At 43.1% G+C, this 8,387-nt stretch overlaps 1 pseudogene; it reads right to left on the bottom strand.

Annotated features, from left to right (window-relative positions):
• Positions 1-1,305: 1,305 nt before the first annotated feature.
• Positions 1,306-4,173, bottom strand: LOC147465952 (arogenate dehydratase 3 pseudogene; annotated as a pseudogene).
• Between the last annotated feature and the right edge of the window lie 4,214 nt (positions 4,174-8,387).

The raw sequence follows: 8,387 nt of genomic DNA, 5'->3' as shown, positions 1-8,387 counted from the left end.
TATCATGATTAAGTCAATCCATCTACCAATATAGTATATTATTTTAGCTTATGTCCTCCACTAATTGTAGCGTTACCTTTATTTTGGAATCCGGACCCATGAACATTTCAAAAACAATCTTATGAATTGACTATCTTCACCGAATTAGTGATTCTTTTTGAAGTGCTAAATGGAAGGATTAGGAAAAGGTCAATAATCAGTGCGATTGCATGGCGATAGGGAGTCGGGAGCCGTGTGAGAGCAATGATTATGAAAGGAAAGGTCGGTATAGGACTCAAGGTCTTCATCACTCAATTGCTGAGAGTCTTTGTCAAGGTCAGTGGTCAACGGGAAGAGAATCTTAGTTGTGCATTTGCAATCACTTCCTCTACCGAATACAACGTTGTAGGCCTTGATGCATGCCACATCAGTTGACAAAATTATTATGTGCCTAGTCAAATGATAATTGTCAAATCAGTGCTGGGAAAATCAACATCACACAAGGGCATCAGGACAGCAAGATAGCTATGTAGTTGTCACCACTATGTGTTGTGAAAAGATGGCTATTACTGCTCATGAAAATCTATTGATTAGTGAAAAGTTACCCACATGACTGATTGGCCTGCCTCCCATCGACCCTTGACGGTCACAAATGGACACTAAGTGTCCATTCCCTCATAATACGTGCTCCCCAATGGCTAGAGGCCTCCGTCGCTCGCCAAAAGGTCACAGGGATTATGAGGAATGGACACTTAGTGTCCATTTTCTACCCCTTATTTTGGAGAATAATCATTGCGGTGCTTTTGCGCCTTCCTTACATGCATATAACGCATGAAGCTATATGCCTTAAGAATTTCTCCAAAATAAAATTCATTCTTAAATTTCAAGGCTTCTATCTATTTCTAGGTAGGCCTTGTGGAAATTTCACTCGTATAAAAACAAATTATACACGTGATCAATTTGCTATGACTCACGATGTTGTGGACTTGTGTTTGGGGTCAATAGATTGTGCCAGTGATCAATGCATGGCCTTGTCTTATTTGTACTCGGTACCAAGATTGTTAGCATCACCTTGCAGATCTTCAAACATATACTCTTTTACATACAAGCCATGTAAATCTGGTATACCCTAGCCTTGTAAATTCTTATGTATAGCCATAGAATGTAAATCCTCATGATTTTTAGACTCTGTAAGTGCTCATGTGTGTACAAACCCTGTATATCTTCATGCATTTCTAGACCCTGTAAGTCCTCAACTTTAGCCGTTGGCAAGGAATCCAAAATTCCAAGCTTTTTTTAAAACAATTTTGACAACTTCTCCATCATCTCCAAATTGTAATCACCCGTCGTTCTCAAGAAAGGACTTATCTACAAGAGCTTCAAGCTTAGCTCGGAATTTGCTTCCAAACATCTATATAGGTAGACACATTAGCACAATCCAATTCATCTTCATATATAATCGGATCCCAACGTTCTCGGATAATGACAGACTTAAATTTGCTCCAGCTATGAATATATTTGCGCTAAAGCTCCTAAACTCGCTCAATAAAACCTCGTATCACAAATCTATCAAATTTGAGAATCTTTTTCTCCTTTGGTATGCCATGCGACTTTCCAGCTTCTCTTCATATCACTCCAAATATCATACTTGATCGTAGCCATCGAAAATACTCTGCTTGCCAAAAAACGAGTGTTTGGCATGTTCAAGAGAAAACTACTGCAACATCTCTTGCTTTCAGCTTTTTGGCTCTTCAAATTTCCTGTTTTCCATTTCTGACTCTGATGCTTTAAAAAAATTTGTGTTATCGTGCTCTGCAAGTCCACTCAATTCATCTTTTGTAGATTGCTGCAATCCCAATTCTCGGTCTGTAATGTGTGGACTGATAGCGTGGAGTAGATGACAAATAAAGTCGGGTAGATGAAGAGCCAAGATTTGCTGCCCCATGACCCGGACCTTGACGTTAAGATCTTCTCCTTTTGGAGAATAATCATTGGAGTGCTTTGCGCCTTCCTTACATGCATATAACACATGAAGCTACATGCCTCAAGAATTTCTCAAATTTCAAGGCTTCCATCCATTTGTAGGCAGGCCTTGTGGAATTCCCACTCCTTCAAAAAGAAGTTGTGAACGTGATAGATTTGCTATGACTCAAGACGTTACGGTGTCAATGCACAGTGTTGGTGAAATCAATGCTCGTATTTGTACTCGATACCAAGATTGTCGAGTTTAGCAAACCCAGTATGATGACTTTGCAATAGATAGCATCTATAAATCTCCAATAAAGGATTTTTTTCCTTCAATTATCTTATCTTATCTGTAAGAGAGATTTTTGTGTATATACATGTTGCTTGGGTTTATAACCAACATAAAGGATTGTGAGTATGGCAGATACTTTGTCTCCATCTCTCCATGGGAAATTGGATCAATATGCATGCATGTTAACTGTGCTAGCCTTTCGCTCTCTCATCTGGTTGCATTGACGCCCAATCGTACATGTTTAGTGCTCGCTGCAAAATACTAGAGACGCTTATGCAGGCCCCAGGGTCATTGATGACTAATTTGAACCCCTCGTTAGGTCACCCACATCATGGGCGAAGAGCATTGTTCGCAATGTAGTGGCAATTCCACCCCATTCATGAAGGGGATGAACAATTCCAACTTGCGAGGCAAATTTGTACCCCAGAAAGCTGTCGAGAACAGATGCTTCACCCCTTGACTTCTTTCTGGCATCCAAGGAGAGCATAGCTACCAAGAACACGGTAGAAAGAGCAGAACTCTTGCACCTGCCTCAGTGCCTTAAGCGTGTTTTGGCTGCCCATGGAAGCGTCAATGTCCACCACAAACGCATACTTGAATTCCCCTCGGGTTGTTTCTTCGCTCTGCCCAGCTTGCATCATCTGCCTGATGGATGCAGGGGCAGGCCGACTCTCGAGGTTGCTGACCCTGATGTTGCGAAGCGCAAATGCAGCCATGACCCTGCACAGATCCGAGGGACCGTTGCGGAGAGCAAATGCAATTGTGGTCTTGCATGGGACATGAGAGCTTGTCGGTGCGGCTATGGGCTGGCGCTCCAGCTGTAGAAAGCGGGTTGTATTGTGCCCATCATCCTGAATGCCGGTGCGAAGTAGATGGAGGCCAAAGACGGAAGCAGCTTGGGATGAGGCAACCAGGGCAGTATCAGGAGAGCATCCTACCAGGGCTGCCGCGTGGGCTGTGTCCTCTATTCTTTCGACGCAATGAAGACCCAGGAGAGCGAGGGTATTCTGGCAATGGGAGAGGGCTTGTGGATGACCGACTACGCGGCGAAGATTGGACATGGAGGCCTGGGGGTGAGCAAGGAGACAGTGATTCACGTGCCAAGCCAGCTCCCCCACAATGTGGAGTTGATGCCGGAGAAGAAGGTCATAATTGCGGTGAATGCTGCCGTCGAGGTTATTCTGGATAGGGATGAGGGCGGCATCAGCAACCCATGTCTCAACTGCTTTAAAGACAGCCTCCATCTCTACACAGGGGACTGCCTCTGCGGAGGCCCCTGCATATGCCTCCCCCACCACAGCATGGCTATAACCTCCAGGATTCCCTTGATAAACCACCCTTTTAAGCTGGCTGCCTTTGTGGCATTTGTCGATCGACGTTGGGGCAGCTAATTCGACCATCCCACATTGCCCCAATGCAGATGAGGCTAAATCAAGCGCACCTCCAGCCTCCAAGCAGCGTTCGAGGTATTCTCTGCTCGCAACACCGCGCTCTTGATGCACCCGGGCAGAGATGTGGCAAGATGGACGCCGTCCCGAGCAATGCAATGTAACAAGACTTGAGCTGTTCTGAAACAAGGGACCTGCCATAGCAGATTGAGGTGTAGCTGGGGAACAGAGGCGATGGAGAGCCATAATGATTGAGCTGGTTTGCGAGAAAGCTTGTTTTGCTGATGATCTGAGGAAGCGCAGTTTATAGGTTCGTGAAGCGGACGACTCGGGAGTCGGAGGAGCGGCAAAGATCGACCGGGCATTTTATATACGCCGTACTTTGACCCAGCACCCCCTTGGCCTTTCCTAGAAAATGCTAGTGAGCGCATTGACGGTTCAACCCTGAGAATATTGGCAGGGAGGTCTACGCACATGCCATTAGCGTAATGACAAACCGGTCACGATCATATGTAAGCACTGAGCGGAACCGCATAGAAAATGCAAAACCTCCCTTGTAATTTCGTTGGACCTTGATTTTCAAGATCAAAATTTGGCCATTTTATATATAAATCCTGATAAATACCTGAGTATTGCACATAAATCTCTAAATCTCGGTTGTCTCATTGTTTTCACCTTAAAACTAAGGCCAAGAAAATGATTTTTGTAGGTCCTGGTTCTACTAGGAGCGTTCAATGGCCTGCATGGCGACGGAGATGGAGTGGGCAGCTATTGTTGGTCCAAAGTGCGATGATGATGTAGAACTTTATTACCTTGAGAGTCCTACTATTGTGGTCTAGCCGTCGTGGCTACTCAAAGTATTTGTGCCACCTTTGATTGTGCATGTTGCACGATTGTTTCGTTCCATGTGCGTGGGCTTTGATGGCAATGGTGCCCAACAACTTTGTGCTCCAATCTGCATGGCTGAGGGTAATCCAAGGTTAGCCCTCAAGATAGTAGCATCATGGCGTGCTAGATTGTCTCATTTGTACAACCCTTAGTGGTGAAGAGCTCGTTGTAGACCTTGTGTAATTCCACATTTGATGGGCTTCATCACCAGTGATTCACCTTCCGATTCATTCTGTGGAGGTGCATTGGCTAGCTGCTGCAATCTCGCGAGGGTGTACTTTGCCACCTCTGTAGGATGCTCCATGGCGTGGGACTCTTTGTGTACCTACCATTTTTGGCATGTTGTGAAAGAGAAATTACTTTACCTCCCCTCGATCCCCCTCGAATGGGAATCGCTTAGAGATGCTTCATATAGTGAATGCAGTCCGAGAGTGTGAACATCAAGTAGTCAAATGCACCTTGCCACTCCTTTACTACTTCTCCCAAGCAGGGTTTGACCTGGTTAAACCCAAAATAAATCCTCCAACACCCTAAAAATTGTGCTTTGGCCTTGTCAGCAATCATTTTTAGCCCCTCTCATCGTGTCTTTTGTGCTTCAGTCAATTTTTGCTCTTGTGAGATATTTACACTTTAACATTCCCCCAAGGGTAAAATGGGCCAGCATGAGCATTTAGCAAGAGGAGCCGACCAAGATGAGAGAAGGGGCTGCATTTTACACTAACACAATGCTACACACACACACACACACACACACACACACACACACACACACACACACACACACACACACACACACACAACTCATGTGTGCAAGAAGAACTCCATCTCCTTCTCCAAGCATTGAGAAGTAGAGGCCTACACCAACAACTCTTGGCTATGGAATGCAAATCCAACCAAGAGCCAAGCTTCAATGGCATGCTCATCTCCTCTACCATGCTAATTACTAAGCTAAGCTATGCTATTAGAGTGATTATGTGAGGAGAATACTTCTTTCGCGTAAGATACCTCTTCTTCCTCTGAATCTATCCTCATTCCCTGCTAGCTCTCACCATTTTTTTGAAGGTGTGTGAGGTCTTGGGACTGAGGCTAGGGACACTAGGTGTGTTTTTCAAGCATAAATTGCCGTATGAATCTTCCATCTTCATCACACCAACTAGTTTTATCAAGGAACACAAAGATTGTATTGTACAAAAGTCTCCTTTGATGGGAGAAGCTATAATACAAAGCCTCTATGAGTATTGTCAATGCCAAATTAGCTAGGTGTAAATTGTTATGTTGCTTTCTCAATTAAGTACTCCCTCTATGCTCATTAGGAACTTGTTCTTAATGAAATGCTCACCATGTTATCAATTTCTTCTACACACACTAGTTATTAGTGCATTAAATGTTACATTGGTGCCAGACCTATTGGTTTCTCTTTTCTTGCTCAAGAAGAAAGGTCCTCAAGCTTGCTACAAATGGTTGGTATTAATAATTGCAAAAGAGTAAGTAGAATACAGATTTTTCATCCTTGAAGCACGCCTCCTTTATGCAGTTAACGGGGACACCGTCGAGAGCTATTGTCTTAATATGGAGTCCTACGGGGCTTGCCTATGGCTTAATCATTATTGAGCTATTAGAAGCTTGACAGGAACCGATGCTATCTTGGCTCTGTTGAACCCTCTCTTCTATTCCTTGCAATTAATAATATTCGAGCCACGGGTATAGATGCTTGAGTGCTATCTTTGAAGGTAAAGAGGAGTAGCAACTAGGCCTTGAAGTGCCAAAGTACAAGTAAAAGTTTACACCTAAAATTTGCTAGTATGGATTGCAAAGGAAAAGAAATTGAAATGAATGTTGATAGCTTTGATTTTGCTAATGAAAGAGCAACTAATGATGCCCCTATGCTTGTAAACTATCTTGTTTCTAGGCTACCCATCCCTCCAAGGCGAAGTGCTAGAACCATTGTGCACCCATAGTATTCTCCAAACCCACATTCATTAGAATTTCCAATTGAAAAAGAAAGGCTCAGTATTGGTGTGAGGAGTTGTGACGTGGCTAGGTTGAGGTTGGATCATGGAGAGGGTATAATAGGTTGTTCTACTTAGGGTTTGATTTTTACAATGTAAATGTCAAATCTAGAAATTTTGACCACACCAGCAAATTCAATAGGCCCATTTTAACCTTGGGGGAATGCTAAAGTGCAAATATCTCACAAGGGCAAAAATTGTCTGAAGCACAAAGAAACTATGAGAGAGGTTAAAAATGATTGCTGACAAGGTCAAAACACAACTTTTAGGGTGTTGGAGGGTTTATTTTGGGTTTAACTAGGTCAAACCCTGCTTGAGAGAAGTAGTGGAGGAGTGGCAAGGTGTATTTGACTACTTGATGCTGACACTCTTGGCTTGCATTCACTATATTAAGCATCTCTAAGCGATTCCCATTCGAGGGGGGTCAAGGGGAGGTAATGTAATTTCTCTTTCACAACATGCCAAAAATGGTAAGTACACAAAAATTTCCAAGCCGTGGAGCATCCTAAAGTGTGGAAAAGTACACCTCCGCGAGATTGAAGCTAGCCAATGCACCTCCACAGACTGAATCGAAAGGTGAATCACTGGTGATGAAGCCCATCAAATGTGGAATTACACAAGGTCTACAATGAGCTCTTCACTACTAAGGATTGTACAAATGAAGATAATCTAGCATGCCATGATGCTACTATCTTGAGGACTAACAAGCGGACCGTTAGTTTTCAAGATAAGTATTAGTGAACAGGTTTCTCCACATATTTGGTAGGAAAACCAATCTGAGGAATTGTATGGAAGCTAGGGCTATCTCCAAGCCACTTCGGTGCAAGACTAGAGCCTGAAGCCCCCAAGCACCCAAAAAATGATCATGGCCAATGTCAACACAATGTAGACGCCATCCCAACTTGGTACATGTAAGGAAAAAATTATTTCTTTATCTCCCCTTGAACCCCCTCCTATGGGAATTTCTTTAGAGATGCTTCATTCATATAGTGAATGTAGGTCAAGAGTGTGCACATCATGTAGTCAAATTTACCTTGCCCCTCCTGTACTACTTCTCTCAAGCAGGGTTTGACCTAGTCAAACCCCAAAATAAACCCTCCAACACCCTTAAAATTGTGCCTTGACCCCATTTGTAATCGTGTTTAGTCCCTCTGATTGCGCTTAGGTCAAATTTTGCCCTCAGTGACATAATTGCACTTTAAGATTCCCCTAAGGGTAAAATAGGCCTATTGAATTTGCTAGTGTGGTCAAAATTTCTAGATTTGACATTTTTATTTTCCTTATTCAAATAAAATCCCACAATCCAACCTCAACCTAGCCACTTCAAGCCCCTTCATACCAATCTGACACTACCATACTCATTGTCTACTATTGACAAGCCATTCAAGTTGCACAATAACCCAACTCAAAAACTCACCCCTTTAACTGCATGTTGCGGATTGCCAGATTTCTATCATTTGACCACACACTAGACAATAGATGTTAGCATGGTTAACTTGTCATAACAGAGCACTTTTAAGCTGGCAATAGATAGTGAGCACTTGACAAGCTTGCACCAGCTTCAGCACTTAAATCACATTTTTTGTGCCTAGCACTACTCTCAAGGCCAACATCATAACCTTATAACATTGTACTTATTGCATGTTATAAAGACACAATTTTTATACTGTCAGGCATCTCACTACGTATGAATCTACCAAAAAGTGGAGTTGGGGCTTTAAGGTGCCATACTAAAATGCTTAAACTTGGATGGTTGTAGGAATGGCACATTCAAAAGCCCACCACTCTTCAATGCAACTAGATCATCACCATGACTAATGTGTCAATTCGCATACCCATATTTTCTTAAGAATGTGCAAATGAAAA

This window comes from Adiantum capillus-veneris, chromosome 1 (assembly GCF_014529385.1).
Source record: "Adiantum capillus-veneris isolate H3 chromosome 1, ASM1452938v2, whole genome shotgun sequence".
NCBI classification, from domain to species: domain Eukaryota; kingdom Viridiplantae; phylum Streptophyta; class Polypodiopsida; order Polypodiales; family Pteridaceae; genus Adiantum; species Adiantum capillus-veneris.
This window is presented reverse-complemented; position numbering and strand designations above follow the sequence as displayed.